Genomic DNA, 19,152 nt, shown 5'->3' with positions numbered 1-19,152 from the left:
TTTTGTTCTCATTGGTGATATCTAATAAAGCTCATTCAAGTTTGTGTTGACTAAATAGAGGTGTTGGGATAGGTCTGATTACCTCAAATTATCATGCACGTCCATTGTGTGGGCTCTAGTTAGACTCTTGAAGGCCACAAATCATGAAGAAGATTGTATATTAAGGACACACCGTTTCCTTGTCGGACGGTCATGAACTAAGGAAAGGTTTTATTGGACAACCTCTAGAACAACTAAATGCCCAAAGCTAGTACAAGTTGAAAATGAAGCACAAAAAGTCACATCCAAATGGAATGTGGCAATTCTTGGTTTTCTACAAGTTTCCATATTAGACCCACTTATAAATCAACCACTTATTAGATCCCATGCATATTTTCAAGAATATGGGCAGCTTACCATGGGACCACATCATAGGAAAGAGAGACATTGCAAGGGCATGAATGGATTTGAAGGAGGTAGGCAAGATGGAGGTGCTTTGGTCACAATCGAGCGCATTGATGGTCACTTGTAACTACCTCGCACTCCTTGGATTTTGTCCACTAAAGAAGAGTGCATTGTGAAGCAAATTATTATGTCTATCTGCACCCCAACAGGTATGATGCATCCCCTCATATCCATTTTTTCTAAAGATGACCAACTATCAGGGGGCTAAAATTCCATGATTAGCATAAGATATATCAAGTTTGTACTGGCCTTGATTGTAAATGGCTTGTGTGTTTTCCTATTTAATGTCTAGCCGCTATTCATAATGCTTCTTCATTTGTGGTAATTTGTACTACTGATTGCAATCGTGAGATGTCTCACTCCAAAAATACACAAGGCAATTTACATGTTCTCAAATTTAGTGAAATGGATCTCAGAGAAGGAGATCAAGACATCCTCTATTGAATCCGCAAGGCAGGAGTAGTGGAGACAGTCTGTCTCTTTGAGAAGTACTTGCCCACCAACATGGTCATGATACAAACCCATTTCCTAGTGCATCTTCTAGATGAAGTGGAGATTGCAAGACCTATCCATACACGAGGTATATTCTGCTTGGAGTGCTTTATGAAAATCTTGAGAGGGTTTATGAAATAATGAGCTTGACCAAAAGGTAGCATGGTTGAAGGTTGGCTGGTGTCGGAGGCCTTAGTGCATATTTCATAGTGGCTACCTCAAGGAAGTTACTATATGTGTATCCTCTACATCATGTGCATTCAAGGCATATTTATAAATATCCTTATCTGTGAATTTTTCTTGAATAAAACCTAACCCTTTCCTATTCAACATGTAAATAACCCCTTTATATTGCACCCTTTTGTATGAAAAAAATGTATAAAAATAGTATTTTTAAAATACCCTATTTTGAACCCATGTGATACACACATATATTCATGAGTAATTTACGTGAGGTGGCTACCAACAGTAGATTCAAACAACAGTATGTAATGGTCATTGAAGGATGATGATAGACTGACCAGACATGGGATATAAAAAATTATGGATGCTACAATGGAGAAGAAAGTGAATCGTTTTTATATGTTGCACCATGCATCCATGGAGATATGGCTCGCTAGGTATGAGGAGCAAGCCAGGAAAGATCGAGAAGAAGCGCGATCCAAATTTCAATGCAATATGCGCCATCAACGACTAATTTAATATCCTGAGGGCATGGAGGAGATGTCGCGGTTTATGTCTATGTGATGGTTACATGGTGCTTTGATCACAGCTTCTCGCGAAGGAATGGAGGTCTCTAGTGACTAGGAATTCTCGAGGGGATGTAGTCTGAAGGTAACCGCATGTTTTAGCTGTTGTTTCTTTCTACATTTTATATGTGACAACTAATCTAACCATTTCAATGAACATTATAAAATATACAATGCGATGTGGTCATGCGGGTGAGATTTCCACATCGATCGCATCGACAAAATGTGCTCCATAATGGATTGTGGTATCATGGCAAAGTTTGAGCAAGAGAGCCGATGGCAAGCCATGGACCCGAACACCATTATAAATGAGATAAAGTATTTTGGGAACTTGCAAAGTGTTATCTCAGTGGATTACTGTAGCTTCTCCATGATTATCTTCCATGTGCAGTGGTTCAAAGTGGTATTGGAAGGAGCTGCGGGACAACCATTCCAGAAGGTCCATCTGGATTTCTCGAAATAAATTCTGAGAAAGGATAGACGGATCTGCACGACAAGTTTGTTTTACTGGCCCATTGTGGACAAGTGCATGAACTATTTTTCTAACTTTGTTCATGACACAAAATGATCACAAATGTTGAATCTCTCTTATATGTGATTTTGGATAGGTAATTTTCTATCCAAACCCCCAATAACCTCGATGGTGATATATTGTTCCTTCAGCTCCTCGAAGTGCAAGAGTGTATGATAAAATTAATGTTCCCAGCATAGATGAGGAGAGTATACAAGTGGAGGGGTTGATATTGCAAGGGGTAGAGGTCAAAGATGGCTTGGAGCGTGTAGAGGAGGGAGATTCGAGCAATGATGATGAAAAGACAAGAGGCCAAGAATTCTTTGAGAATGAAGTGGACTCCTCCTTTTGTGGTGACCTATCTATGGACCTTCTAGTATACGTAGAGTTGTTCAAGGAGATTAACATGGGACCATAGGCTATGTCATATTTGCAGCATCCGCCTACTGAATTAAATGATGAATCACTTATAAGGATGCTCTAGAATATGCATTTTAAGTAACATTTCTTCTTTTAGAGTTATATTACCATACTTTACTTGAATATTTTTATTAATTATACTAACATCACTTTTTGTCTGTCCAAGTTACCTTTGACAATATTTGGAGAGTAGGATGAGTCGAGGGATGAGCAATGAGGAGTTGCAAGAGATATTCACATGTATGCCGGCATATCAGATGGCCTGATTCAGAGATATGGCAAGAATTAGGAGCTGTCTTGGACACCATTAAGCCATTCTATTAGATCTACTTCAGCATGCTCTAATGCTTTAGTTTCTAGTAGACAAGGTCGACGCTCTAGACTAGGCCCAAATGGAGGGAGTTGTTTTGGGGGGTGGTGTAGAGATGTGAATGCTAAGAACATGCAGTCAGCTCGAGATCCAGGTGCTACTCCTCGCTCTTGTACAGGTTCGAGAGAGGGTGGCTCAAGTGGGTGTTGTGGAGGCATCAATGCATTATCTCCGATCGTTGTTCTAGTGGAGACATATCACCTATAGGATTTGTCACACCTATGAAGACATCTACTCTAGTGACTCCCAACCCATCTGCAAGTGGCACCACTATATGGGTGCTACTCCGAGAGATACCACCCTCGTGGGTACACCAAATGTATAAGGATCTCCTGGTTATACCCAAGAGCGCAGTCATAGGTGGGAGAGAACACACCTTAGACATACCCTAGAGAGGTATGAATACCTTCTAGAGGACAGGATAGGAGCTGTGATCATGAATGATGAGGGGAGGAGGGTAATGTCTCGCATAAGAGAGTTGTGCCAGCAAGTTTTTTGGCACAATGTCTTGGACCATTGGAAGAACATACCCAAGGGGAGCAAGGACTACATACTAGCATCCTTGCATGAGTGTTTTTCATATCTACTGCGACAGAGAGGTTTTCCACTGGGTGGATGATGGAGTGTATGCATGTGTACATATCACATAAACGATCGAACACATGCAAGGCACTTGAGAGTGGAGCCTCAAAGCCCAAGTGGCTAGAGGAAAAGGAGTGGCAGTGACTTAGAAAGGAGGCTACAAATTCTCTAGGATGTTGGTAACAGTAGCAGGAGGCAGAGAGGGCACGATTGGAGGCAGGGGTCATGCATCATCTAGGGAGTGGCGGCGGCCATTGGACATATCTGGAGGACTTTGTAAGTTTTTTTTTGTTCTTCTTGTTTTCTTATTTGCAATATCACTTGTACTAACAATCATGTTTCTAATAGTTGTATTATGTTCTCTTTGCATTACTCCATTACAAATTGCGATTCCACTGTCATGGAGACTTGATATGTAGAGAGATACAGTCTCACTGCATTGATTGATAGACTGTATGCACATGGAGGTCCAATAATTCAAGCATATTTCTTATCCATAGTTACTTTTTTTTAAATACATTATGTATAGTGGAATGATATGTATTTGTTCATTTTGTAGAGTTTGTTCAATGCTTCTTTGTGTCGGGATGAGATTTCGAATGGCGAGGATCTATAGATCATGCTTGGTTTCATAGAGTGCACATCCTCTTCTTTTTTGGTCCTATGATTTATGCATGCATATTTACTATGTTTTTATCATCCTTTATATCTTGCCATAATTCCATGAGTTTTCATCAATGATCTTGTGCTTATTCTATCTATCAGTCTTGTGGGTTCAAGTACATTTTATGCTCATCTTGACGACCATTGCATACTTAACATATAATTCACTTCTAGAATATAAATACAGCACATAGTGCTATATGTGGCAGGATAGCTTGCTACTTTGCCACAAAAAAAAAACTCTGTAATCGTCACTATTAGCATTGTAAATTTACTGTACGCATCACTCGCTATTGGCATCGCAACACACATGGCAAACCATCGCTATCTGCGTCGGTATTTGAATTGCTATTTGGGTTGCAAAACCAACAAAAATTTTGACTCAAATATTGATGCAAATACAAACGCATATAGCAATGGTTTTATGGAGACACTGATACAGATACGTTTAGCGATGATACGGGCAATTTTTTAAATGAACATTTTTGTCACTTTGAATGTCGATATGAGGCATGTATCTTGTAGTGAAGAAGGCCATCCTATTCTCATCAATCATATAGAATATTTGAAAGAGCACTCAATGTAGAAGTAAAATCCAATTCGAAGCTGCTAAATATATTAAGGACTAGGCTCACAAATCACCTTCCAAAAATTAGCAATGGATTTATTTGAAGGAAATGAAACAAAAGAACACCCAAAAAGTGCCAATCACAATAGTCCTCAAGGTGAAGTATCTAATATTTCCTAGGATGGCACTAATTCCCCCTCTTGAAATGCCACATCATATTGTCCTCCCATTGATCAAATAAACTAGAAAGCTTTCATCATGAGGCTTGAGAATAATCTCTTATGTGAGGGCAGCCACATTGGGCCACCTCACCTTGGATCATAGTCTTTGTCTTAGTAGCTATATTTTCATCTCTCACATGTTGGGTTTTGTTGTAAGAACAATCTTTAGTGCGAGTCCCGTCTTTTCATGAACCTAATAGTGGTTCTTATGCTTCTTTTCTTGTTTCACTGTGAGGGCATTAGTGGTTGGTATCCTCTATAGCTTCCCTTGCACTTGCATTGATAAAGTATTAAAGCACCAACTTCTAGAATATCAAAGCTCAAATACTACAATGGAAAGTAGTCCTAAGTACTGATTGATAAAATTCAAAATGGTTAAGCGTTGCATGAAATAGACTGCATTAGTGGATAACATGTCTTATCATATCAATATATGTGCATAAATACTTTGTTTGTGAATGTGTGTGTGTGTGTGTGTGTTCTATTTTTTGTATATGTGCAGTATATAAAAAGAAAGAGAGCATGCTTGTAGCAAATAGCATACACATATTTTTATAGCTAGGTTGCATGCATATGCTTGTATTATTAAAAATTATATTTTATCCCATTAATACAATAGTATAATCCATATAATAGCTTAATTACTATGTGATCAACATTTTTCATATGAAAGGCCTTTCCTACAAAAGATCCATTCTACCAAAGATATACCCCCTAAAGCTCACAGTTTAGAATTTATTCATAAGAAAGAACTAAACCTAGTGTAATACACATTTCCTCTATCTATACATGATAAAATAATAATAATAATTTATTTTTTAGATGTTTTTAAACAACTTAATAATAAGAATACATTTTTTTAAGAACAATGTTACAAATTAGTAACATCTTGGTGTCAATTTGCATGCATCATGCACAAATGTATTTAACATTAGGAGGATATTTATTTATTTATTTATATTTATATTTATATTTACATATGTATACATACAAGATAGAGATGGAGATGCATTAGATGTTAGTAAGATCTTTGTGCTAATTTACATGTATGTTACACCATTGTGCTTAGGAACACATATACGTTAGGATAGCAATACCTTGGTGCAAGTTTGCATGCATCCTACACCAACATGCTTAGGATTATATTAAAAATATAAATGCATATATTTTAGGTATCTACGGTGCACACTAGTGAAAGGTGAAAGAAGAGAGACACAAAATAATAGCAAAAATCTTTTATTAGTAGAGTGACTAGGACAATGGCTAATATGTAGAAAGAAGACTTTGTAGGCTACTTCCAAAGCATTAATACTCACTAGACTTTTGTACAGCATTTAGTTGGTTAGGAGATGTATGATAAGATTGGCTATGCCAGAATGACTTGTGATCTAGCCTCTGAGATATTAATTTGAGATCCATCACATGTTAGAAAACATTTCAAGAGAAAAAAATACTAGAAGTCTTCTATTCCAACCATATAGAAGAAGTTGTAGCTAGTCACTCACTGCCTTAACAGTACAAGGAGAGAAGCCTTATCTAGGTCCCTCTTGCTACAACTTAGTTTTTAGGATATATTATAGAGTAGAGAAGTCTTTCCAACTTACTTAGAGATTTCATCCACGAATAATATCCACATGAGGAGCACATAGTGCCATGTAAACTACGTGTTGACTTAGAGAGTAGAGAAGCTATCACATCTATCAGTGAAGCAATAAGAGTTAAAGATATCTAGTCACATAAGTACCTCAATCCACCTTACATGACCATTAAAATTTAGATGATAGATATAGCAAAATACTTCCAAAAAGTTAACGGAGGTCTCCCAATATATTTATAGGCTACATTAGAAAGTGTGCATATCAACTTTTACCATACTAGCCTCATTCATTATTTATAGTCATGAGGGACCTTCAGTATTTGTATTTTACCACTAGAATGACTCAAACCTCTAACATTGATTGGATGTGGTTAATTCCAAGAGAGATTCAAATGTTGTGCCTCCCAAAAAATTCCTTAACTTGTCCAAGTACAATGATTTATACTTTTAAATCCAAGTGAATGTCATTTCCTTGGTGGTTGGCTTTGTGAGTACAATGAGTGCATTACATTTAAAAATTTTACATCTTCATATCGATTTACATACCAAGAACATCATGTTTCACTTTACCAAAACATTAAGGAGGGTGTTTACATGGCTAATTTTTTTAGATTTTGAATATTTAAAGTGTGCTCTTTGATCTCTTTCTATTGATCTATTGTACATAATGAGATTCTTCATATTTCAAAAGATTCCAAATTGATGTGACATCTACCCCCTAATTAATTTGGATTTAGTTTGCAAAAGGTACATCATGGCTTCATTTTTTAGGAGAGAGAGTGAGTCAAATCCCCTTAAAAGGCTCATTTTTTAGTCCATTTTTTTCCTAATGATTCTCATCAACCAATGAATCATCCCTTGGATGAAACTCTATGTTTATGCAATCTTTATAAGCATATGCCTTTTGAATGCTTCTTGTCTAATCCTAAACCTTCTGATGTCAAATAAGAAAATTAATGTATGAGCCATATTGTGTAGACTCCTATCACTAGCCTTACCATATTAAACTAGTAGCTGGATAGAATTTGTAGCTTAGTTATAAATATGGGTGTGCCTTATATATGTCAAGGTGCTAAGAAATTTATCCACCACACAAGACAATACACTCATGTATTTTAGCTCAATAAATATAGTGGTTTCCACAAAGACAATGATATATTAAAACTTTTCATTATCACAAATAGTGTAAACACTTGGTGTCTCTCCTTTCTTAATACATTTTTAGTCAATATTTTTATTCATTAAGTTCTTAAGTTATTATTTTATAATGTACTTATTTCTTAAGCTAAATTACTTCTTGTTATTCAATATCTACTTCCTTGAGTTCTCCTTATTATGATATTACATTTAATGTTTTAATTTTTTAGTAATATCTAAATTGTATGGATTAATTTAATTGTGCTTCTAATCAAATTAGTATTTATAAACTTTAACATTAATATACAAACATATTTAACACTGCTTATTAGGCTTTGCGAAAATCATGGGGCTAACCTAAATGATTTCATCAATCCAATGGAAGTGCAATTAGTTATAGAGGAAACCTTTATATCACTAGGAAAATTAGATCCATTCCATCACCTAGAAGCCCCCAATTATAGAGAGTAGGAGAATTTACCTCCATGCTCTTTGAAGGCTCTTTGAAGAAGATGAGAGAGCGATGTCCATTGATTCTTAAGAGGAGTTTCTTCACAAATCCAAGAATTGCAAAGATATGGCACCACTAAAGTTCTTAGATTGTCAACATGTTAGTTTGGAAAAAATTATTCTCAAATGCTTTGCTAAAGTTGAGAAGGTGATACCACACAACAAGATTATGCATCTATATCTAGCGCAACAAATATATGCCCATGATATACTAAAAAGAAAAGTGAACTAGATAGAGAAGCCAACCAATGCAACGACTAGTCTAGGAAGGGCAAATAGCAAGGCTATCGCCAGATGATAGAATCATGACCAGATGAGAGAAATGTGAGAAATTTATTGATTAAAATGATCCAAGAATAACATGAGGATTTCTAGAATAAGATGGACTCATTGAAAGAACTTACAGAGATCCTCACTAAATAAGTTGATGTACTTCATAGAGAAGACATTGTCCATGGCAGGATCTCGTTGAGTTGTTGGCAAGGCTTGAGACTACTCAAGCTCTTCCAATTAAAATGTAATGATGATAATGAGTGGAATCTTGTTGACCAGATCCTTAGAGAACTTACCCAAGTCATGCTTCAAGATAATGTACATAACAATGCATGTTCTTCAAATACTAATGAGGTTGATCCATCATACTACAAGTGTGAATAAATAAAGGATATAACAATATTGAATGAGGGTTAACTAGATTTTAATATGAGAGAGAGAGAGAGAGAGAATATATAAGTAAATATATTGTTTTATTAGTGCATTTATGGGTGAATAAATGTGAGAGATGGACACATATGCATGGTGTGTGTGTGCATGATGCCAGAAGGCATATTTCACGGTGGATTCCGTGAGGTTTTTACAGTGGATTCCGTAAACTTTGTTGATCGGGGTTCATACATAAAGTGGATTCTTTGTGCGAGAAGTTGATGGGGACGCCTATCATTTTCGGGCGTTTCTTTAATTTAGTGTGTACATGGGTGATTCCATAGTGGGTGATTCCGCAAAATACATATTAAATTAATAAGCATTTATGAGTTTAGAGTGCGCACTCGTGATAAATTAAGGGTTGGGATTGATTTCGAACCAGTTGATTTATTTATGTAGCTGAAGACTGCTAGGTATTCACTTTTTTCGGTTTAATTGTATTATTTTACTAACGATTGTGAATGCTTCAGTTGATGTGTAGAGATAGCAGCAGTGGCGGAGGAAAGCATTGGAGGATAGCGTGTATTCGAGTTATCACTTATATTTTGATGGGCACATACCTTAGGCATGGCACCTATATTTTTTTGCACCTATTTATTGAGGCATTGGATATTTATTTATTATTTTGTATGCGCATGGGCGTATGATTATGATATTTGTATTTGGACATTGTAGTGGGTATGCCTGACTCTTTGGGCACCCACCCATTAGCTTTATTTCTATTTTGTGCTAAAGCAAACTCAAAAGCCAAAAGCGTGCTATTTTGTAATTTGGGCTATTATTTGAGCTTGAAGATTATTAATACATAAAAACATGCTTTGTGGAGCATTCACACAAGGCATGGGGGAAGATTGCACCCAATTGGTCTCTTGTTCATGTCATGCATGCTTTCTACATTAAGTTTTGTGCAAAAAGTAGAGTTCTTTTGTTCTTGGGGACCTTCCGACGTTCACTACGCAAGCATACATCATTCGATCTGTGCACCAGTGCATGTCTGTTGTAAGGGAGATCCTTCTTTTTGTATTTCATTAGAAACATCCCACACTAAAAACAAGTATGTCAAGTAGAAATTCTCTCAAGTTTATCCTACTCTAGATTTTGTATATAGCAAAGTTGAACTTTTTGGGATAATGTTGCTTTAGTAGTAAATAACTCTCAATCACAATGACTTGGTATTTCTATCATTATCTCTAGATCGAATTGTAAAGTTGCATGTATGCTACAATTTTATGGGTGCAAGCATGCTTTGTTTCTTATTTTGGGGGGGACACCACATATACACACACTTGCAAACAAGAAAATAGGGGACATATTGATGAAATTTAATATAAGAATATTACAAAATTATTTTAGAAGGTCAAATTCCACCATTTGACTATGTGTCAATCTATGTAGGAGAGTATTTCTTTTAGAAAATGTGCTAATATAAGCCTCATAATACATGTTGACAAATATTTGAATTTCATTGGTGCTTATCGCAACAATTATATTGTTAGTTATAGAAATGATGTTAATATCAATGTTTATAGATCCATGTTTGCTATCCTATCAAACATAGATTATTGTTGCAACCTATATAAAACCCCAAGCACTAATCAGATATATATATTACAAAGAAAGATATAAAATTCACAAGATTTATTCAGTTTCATTGGTCTAGCAATTAGCATCTCACTTCGTGATGGCCCAATTCTATGTCCTTCAATTGAGACTGGAAGTAAGAGAGGCTTCGAGTTGTTTTGTACAAATATTGAGAGCAAACCGATGGAATGCATGTTGTCTATTGGGATGCCAAAGCTAAAGGGATCCCATGTACCTTGTGTCCATTTAGCTAGATACATAACACTACAAGGATATGGAGGTATAGCGACGGTGATTTGCGATGTAAAATAGCGGCATTGCTATTTGCATCACTATTAGCGTCACTAATAGCGATAGTACTCAGACGAAAGAAACGCGGGCCAAAACCCGAGCACGCCATTTTGCGCGCATACACGAAAGAGAGAGCGAGAGGGAGAGCGAATATCTTGCATTTGAGAGGGAGAGGGAGAGAAAGAGAGAAAGAGGGAGAAAGAAGGCTCACTGCTGCCACGGCCATTCACGAAGAAGAGGAGGAGGTGTACGGAGGGCGAAGAGGAGTCGCTGTCCCAAAGCGAAGCTGCCAAACCCTTTTTCGATCCTTTGCGGTGAGTGCATTGTCCATTCTTACTTTGCTTTTATGTTTTCTCGCTCTCTTTTACTTGTTTTTGGTATAATTCGTGTGTATTGAGAGAGGGAGAGGAAATGAGAGAGAAAGAGAGGGAGAGGGAGAGGGAGGGAGAGGAAATGAGAGAGGGAGAGGGAGGGAGAGGGAGAGGAAGAGGGAAAGGGAGAGGAAGGGAGAGGGAGAGAAAGAAACATTAAACATAATAGGGAAAGAGAGAAAGAGAGGGAGAGGGAGGGAGAGGAAATGAGAGAGGGAGAGGGAGAGGGAGAGGGAGGGAAAGGGAGAGGGAGGGAGAGGGAGAGGGAGAGAAAGAAACATTGAACATAATAGGGAAAGAGAGAAAGAGAGGGAGAGGGAGGGAGAGAGAAAGGGAGGGGGAGGGAGAGGAAATGAGAGAGGGAGACGGAGAGGGAGGGAGAGGGAAACATTAAACATAATAGGGAAAGAGAGAGAGAGGGAGAGGGAGAGGGAGGGAGAGGAAGGAAAAAACATTAAACATAATAGGGAAAGAGAGAAAGAGAGGGAGAGGGAGAGGGAGAGGGAGAGGAAGAGGAAGAGAGAAAAGGAAATGAGAGAGGGAGAGGAGAGAGAAAAAGAGAGAAAAAACATTAAACATAATAGGGAAAGAGAGAAAGAGAGGGTGAGGGTGAGGGTGAGGGAGGGAGAAGAAATGAGAGAGGAAGGGGAGAGAGAAAAAGAAATGAGAGAGAGAGGAGAGAGAAAAAATGAGAGAATGAGAGGAGAGAGAAAAAGAGAGAGAAAGAGAGAAAAAACATTAAACATAATAGGGAAAGAGAGAAAGAGAGGGTGAGCATGAGGGAGGGAGAGGAAAAGAGAGGGGAGAGGAAGAGAGAAAAGGAAATGAGAGAAGGAGAGGAGAGAGAAAAATAGATAAAAATGGAGAAAACACATTAAACCTAATAGAGAAAGAGAGAAAAAGAGAGGGAGAGGGTGAGGGATGGAGAGGAAATGAGAGAGGGAGAGGAGAGAGAAAAAGAGAGAAAAAACATTAAACATAGCAGGGAAAGAGAGAAAGAGAGGGTGCGGGTGAGGGAGGGAGAGGAAATGAGAGAGGGAGAGGAGAGAGAAAAGGAAATGAGAGAGGGAGAGGAGATAAGAGAAAAAACATTAAACATAATAGAGAAATAGAAAAAGAGAGGGAGAGGGAGAGGGAGAGGGAGAGGGAATGAGATAGGGAAATGAGATAAGAGAAAAAACATTAAACATAATAGGGAAAGAGAGAAAGAGAGGGAGAGGGAGAGGAAATGAGAGAGGGAGAGGAAGAGGAAGAGAGAAAATGAAAGAAAAAATGAGAGAGAGAGAGGGAGAAAACATTAAACATAATAGGGAAAGAGAAAGAAAGAAAGAAAGTTATATTAACGTCTTCTAAAGACCAAAACTGGCCTATGAGATAAACTTTGATACAACTGATGAGGTCCAGCTATCCAAAATAAAAGTGCTGAATGAAAAGCTAAAAACTGAAAATTGAAAATACAGTGCTGTGAGTGTGATAAGTGTCGTGTATGTGTATGTGCGTATGTAGCTCTGGTACTCCAGATAATGGCTACAAAAGGGGAACAAATGTCGGCTGTGATAGGGGAACAACTGTCGGCTGTGATAAAGTGGTGCGATGTGTATATGTAATAGATGCAGGGAGATATACTATCCTGAGATGTAGTAGCAGTCGTCGAAGTCGCTAATAGCAGGTGATCCCTCCTGGATGCAGGATGTGGTACATCGGCGGTGGTGAAGAAAGAGCAAACTGAATATCTGAGATCCAATGTGTCGTCTGTCGTCGGATCTCAGTCTGCTGTCGATGTAGATCAAGAATCCTCCGGATCTCCTGTCGGTGTGGCTGTGGGGTCCGAAACCCACGGATCCTCGTGCGGCGTCAGGTACGCTGGTCCTCAGCCTGCTGTAGTGTGAGCCCAGAGGTCTGGCTTGAGGCTGGTACAGTAGCTCTCACTCTATCTGTTTGAAAGAACTCTGTAATAGTCATCTGGGTGGGCCCCTCTCTGACTGGGACCCGCTGTGTCCTCTGCTCTCTGATGTGCCATGCCTCTCCCAAAAAATGGCCAAATGATCTCTGATCCATATCAGTCATACATCCCTGAAGTGAGCTGCTCAATGTGTATCTAGATCTCAACTCTAAGTATGCCGGGCAACTGAGAACAAAATGCTCCTCACTCTCCACCTCTGAACTGCAAAGGGGACATATCCTCTCCTCCCGCGGGATGCCACTGGCTTTGCCACTCTCAATCATAAGCTGATGTGATGATACCCTGAGCTGTCCAATAAGAACTCTCAATTGATGTGGCATATAGATCTGCATATATCTCGGAATCTCTATGAATCCCTACTCTGATATACGCAAGAACTGTGTATAATAATGTGCTATCTTCGATGGCAGTGGCTGTGCAGGGCTGACCCATGTCCTCTGTATATAAATATGCCATATCTCTTGTCTGATGACTCTCTTCCTCTCAGAGAGAGAGAGGGTGTAAGTGGGAGCCTGAGTATCATATAGAAGAGGTGGGAGTCTATCAATGTCCAGCCCATGTCTGTCAAACCAAGCTCTAGTTTGTGCATACCATGATGTGGTATCCCCCGCTCGAGCCATCTCCTGAGATGCCATATATGCTCTATATGCAATGCGATCTCTCTCCATATCCTGAAATCTGTGTAGGAAGCAGACTGTCTGAAATAATGCCTCGACTAGCATGGGCGGTGTGGCAAGCTGTGCTCACACAATGTCATATGGGATTGAGGCCTTGCTGCGAATCAATCTAGATATCATGATCACCTGAGGTCTCTCCATCAATGTCCATACATAATCGGCAAGGCCTGGCCCCCATATAGCTGCTCCATACATCAGTGCTGGAGTGACTAGAGTATCAAAGAGCCACCCCTTGGTGCGGGGCTCCTGGAAATGTGCCTGATGACACTGTCGCTCCATAAGAGCCAATACTGAGTATCCTCTAGTGAGGCGGTCACGAGCTGCCTGTGTCATCGAGAAAGTCCCTGAAGCTGCTGTAAAGGTGACTCCCAAATATGCATATGATCCAGTGACCTCAATACTCCCTCCTGCTTGCCATGAAAATACTCGTCTGCGTATTTGAGCTAATGTATGGAATATAAGAACCTTGGTTTTACCAAGGTTCACTGTCATGCCTCTCTGTATGCAAAAATCATGAGAGAAAGAGAGAGAGAGGGAGAGGGAGGGAGAGAGAGGAGAGAGAGGTTGTTGTTTTCTTATTTGTTGTTGTAGTAGTAGTAGTTGTTGTTTCTTTTCTTTTCTTGTTTATTGTTGTTTAGTTTTCTTGTTTTTTGTTGTTGTAGTAGTAGTAGTTTTTTCTTCTTTTCTTGTTTATTATTGTAGTAGTAGTAGTAGTTGTTATTGTTATTGTTTTATAGTGGTAGTGGTAGTGGTAATCGTGGTCGCAGTCATAGTCGTGGTCGTAGTCGTGGTCGTGGTCGTGGTTGTGGTGATGGTCGTGGTCATGGTCGCAGTCACGGTCATGGTCACGGTCGTGGTCGTGGTCGTGGTTATGGTCGTAGTCATGGTCATAGTCGTAGTCATCGTAGTCGTGGTTGTAGTAGTAGTAGTGGTTTTCTTGTTTGTTGTTATTGTTGTTGTTGTAGTAGTAATGGTTTTTTTTTCTTGTTTTTTGTTGTCTAGTTTTCTTATTTGTTGTTATTGTTATAGTGATCCGGGTTTTTTACAACCTAGATTATTACCACAAAATTTGGCCAAAGCCCCTATCAAGAGCTTACCATATCACTTTGACTTTACTCTTTAAGCACTAGGTATGCTACATTGCTTCTCGATTATGATAACTCTAGCAAATGGGGGGAACAAGTTCTTAGGAGGCATGTCAATGTAAAGGGTAAAAGGGATGGTTATCTTAGTGAAGATAAAAATGGATTACACCTAGGAGTTGAGTGAGTGTATATTTTTTCAAAGAACTAGCCTCCAACTACACATGGGCTCCGTCTGCATCACTAAGATTTGGAATCTATCATCATCATTACAAGACACCTCACCCTAGCATACAAGTCAATATCCACATCATGGTGTCACTTGGATCTTGCACAAAAGCTTACAAGCATGGACCCCTTTTGTCACATGCTTATATGTATTTATATATATATGGGAGACTAAAGTCAAAACAGCTTTTGGAAGCCGTCTTTTATAATCTCAATAACCCCCAAGAAAAAGTGAATTTCAAGAAAATTCTCGCATTGCCCGATCAGTTTCGACCTGGTCTACAAAGTTGCAGAAGAAACTTTTCTCAGATTCTTCACGGATTTGATGTTACGAAGGCGCAGACTGCTGGCTATATGCAATTTGCTTCTCTCTTTCACCACACCAACTTTCCACTCTATCCTTCTTGTAAATATATTATAATAATGTGCTTTGGGCACCCACCTCTTGTAATCTAGCTCCATTTCTCTATTTTGTCTACCATCACCCTTGGCTTCTTGCATGATGACCAAGGTGGGGACTTGGCCCATCCACTATTCTCCATATTTTCAAAGATACTATAAATCATCTAGGATTATGTTAATCAATAAGATTAGCTTAATCTAAACCCTCATGGAGGCTATATAAAGAGCCCATGGAGAATGAAGAGGAAAGAATAGGGACAATGACAAGCCCATGAGAGCACTCTAGAATACCCTCATGCTAATCCATCTCTTTGAGGTGAGCTATGAGTGAGTTCTTTTAATATGTAGCATAATGGCAAGCTTCCTCTACCTCTTCTCCTATTATCTCCCTCTCTTCTCATCTTCTCATTCCATATAGCATAATGGCAAGCTTCCTCTATCTCTTCTTCTATTATCTCCCTCTCCTCTCATCTCTCTCTCTCATATTCTAATATGGTGTCTAGTACATATATTCTCTCTTGTAAATTTGTGTCTTGGTTCTCTTGATTCTCTTTGACAAAAGGGATGTCCTAGCCCATCCTCCCTTTGGCTAGGTGGTGCCCCTCTTTAGTTCTCTTACTGAGGATTGGAGGTTGAATGGGTAAGAGGCAACCCATTCATCATTTCAGCCCTCATTTTTGGTGCCCCCACTGAGGACATTCTCAACCACAATTCTCTACCTCCTTATGCGAGACGATACAACACATGGTGGTGCATCCTCTATAACAAGTTCCCCAAGTGGCTCTTCCTCAACGCCTTCACCAACTATTTTTGAAGTTGGTCGAAGTCCACGACTCCCACAATGGCCTCCCAAGGAAGCCCAAGAAAGGAAGTATGCCTATTGGATGACGGCACATATGTGGATAAAATGTGTTCACCTTAGAAATTCCATTCTCTCACAACGGAAAAAATTATATTGCCATCAATTGCTAGGTTCTCATAATTGTGGTGAGTGTTTTGCAAGCAAAGTAAAGGCCCTTTCGGGAGGTCCTCGTCTCCAAATCATCAAATCCCTCTCTCTCTCTGGCCTAATCCACATCAAAGGAGGACAACTATGCATGACCGGTGTGGAGTTTTGTAGAAGTGCAAAGTATGGAGACTACCTTCAACTGTTGTTAGCTCGAAGGTTGGGTGTGGTTGAAAAGGTGGCTATCACACCTTATGAAATATATGTCGCCATGGATGGACACACTAAGGCAAGAACAATCACTGGTGAGCAAATTCTCTATATAGCAAAGTTGGTGGGTTCCAGAAAGAAACACTCTGGGGAAAATCCATCATAATTCAAGAAAGTGTATTCCCTCTACTCCCTTAAGTAGTATCCACTCATGAATAATAATAATGGCCCTAATTTCTACACCTTCCACTCTGTACAAAACATCCGAGTTAATGTATGCATCAGTAGGAAGATTTTCTTCCAACAGCGCCTTGTCATGTACTTTGGGACTGAAAGATTAAGGGAGATTCTTGTATTACCAGAACCTATAATCTTTCCAATGCTAGACTACAATGCATCCTTCAATGTACATGTCTTTATCTTATTATAATAGTTTCTCATGAATCACCACGAGTTGTATGGACCTATCCGTCCACTTGCTATGCAAAACTGTGCATATTGTAGCCAGCACAAAGCTTAGATTCCAAGGCATTATTAGAAGTATACTGGGGCCTAGACGTCTTGCTGAAATCAATGCATCTGTGAACCCATTCATCATTCCCCTCATAAAATACAACTTAAGTCTAGACGTTTTCATCTTCGTACTCTACTAAGGCAACATGGCATTTCTAAGTTTTTTTGGGCACAAAGGGGAGAAAGCTCTAGAGTTTTTGGATGACTTAAAAATGGCCTTCCTAGTCACAGGCCAGGATGATGAAGCAACCAAAGTACGGGTCTTCTCTTTAGTTCTAAAGGGTGATGCTCGAGTGTGGTATCAAGCTCTCCCGGAGGCTATAAGAGGTAATTGGGAGGATCTCAAGACCGCATTTATGCACAAGTACCAAGATATAGAGCCACTTGAAGATATTTGGAGACAACTCTTAGATCTTCACAAAAACTTACCAGGGGAGTACCAAGCATATGAAGGCATGTTTATAAAATTGTGGGATAAATGGACAACCTCCTTAGCCAAAGGAGAAAGAGTACCTGATTGCCTTAAGAAAGATTATTTTCTAGCCGGACTCCATCCTCTACTAAGGGAGAAGGTCAAAGGAAAGTTTTCCACATCCTATGAAGAATCACTCACTTATGCGAGGGAGAAAGATAGAAAATTGAAGTATCAAGCCCAGTTGAAGGGGGGAGTTGAGCCCATGTAGATTTTACCAACCATGCCAAGACCTAGAGAAGTAGCAGAGGCCCCACCTGAACCGAAGATGACACAACAAGAGCTCCTACAATGCATTACTAATCAACTTGAAAGCCTTTCATTAAATTTGGTGCAAGGAGTACGGTCCCCTCCCCTCATAAATGAAGGAAATCGAGGTCCAAGGAGACAAGAAAGAGAGTATGTTTGCTATAATTGTGGGGAGACTGGCCATGGTATGTACTTTTGCCCTCATCCTAGGCGTTTTCTAGGAAATGGGTTCCAACCAAGAAGGAGGGGACAACAAGTGACACCACCTAGGGAAAGGTTTGTTCCACCGAATCCAGAGCCTCCACCACCGGTTCAAGTTCTCCAGCATCCTCGACCACTTGCAGAGGTGCCGTCCTTGCTTGTCCAGCCGCTAGAGAATCATGATGTCAGGATAATTAGTTTAGATGAGAGTGATGTTAAAGGGAAGGCCAAAGTAGTAGAGGTTGAAGTAATGCCGATGAAGAAAGCCCGTAGAATTGAGAGAATGGAGCCTACACCACCAAAGGAGGTTGAAAATATGGAAGAGGAGGCAGAGTCATCAATGGCTGCAAAGACATGCAATAGTAAAAAGAGGAGGGCTTTCTCACGCTGACACATTGAGCCAGATGATTTTTCCCTAGGTAAAGGTACTAGATTTTATAATTTGCTTGCTTATGTGAGGAATCAAGGGCCAAAATTTTCATGGCCACAATTACTACATCTATCTCCAATAGTGCGGTGAAAATGGTCCAAGATGGTAAGCATTAGACCCATGAAGAATAGACATGTGAATGCAATCCAGACTAGAAAGATGAAAGATATTGTGCCTCTAGTGGAAGCCAAAATCAATGGGCAGAGAGTGTCAAAGACATATGTGGATGGAGGTGCAGAGATTTGTGTCATGAGGGAAAAGTTGATGCATTGTTTGGGATTAGAGGTAAATGAAACTACTAAATTTGGGGTCAAAATGGCTAACAATGTAGCAGTAAATTGTTTGGGAGTTATAAAGAAAGTCAAGGTAAAGATGTGTGGAGTGCAATTGGATCTTGACATGTATGTGATGCCAGTGAAGTGGGACGGCTATCCGCTCATTCTCGGGCGACCATGGCTAATGGGAATGAAAGCTAGACAAGATTGGGAGACATGGGCTTTAGAGCTAAGGCCACAAAAGGGGCTGTAGAAATAATGAAAGAGCACTATCTACAACATGAAGGAGGGCCGA

The sequence above is a fragment of the Lygodium microphyllum genome, chromosome 4 (assembly GCF_053477565.2).
Source record: "Lygodium microphyllum isolate KBCC chromosome 4, Lygodium_microphyllum_v1.1.10, whole genome shotgun sequence".
Taxonomy (NCBI): domain Eukaryota; kingdom Viridiplantae; phylum Streptophyta; class Polypodiopsida; order Schizaeales; family Lygodiaceae; genus Lygodium; species Lygodium microphyllum.
The sequence above is the reverse complement of the archived record's forward strand: the minus strand, read 5'-3'. Positions refer to the sequence as shown.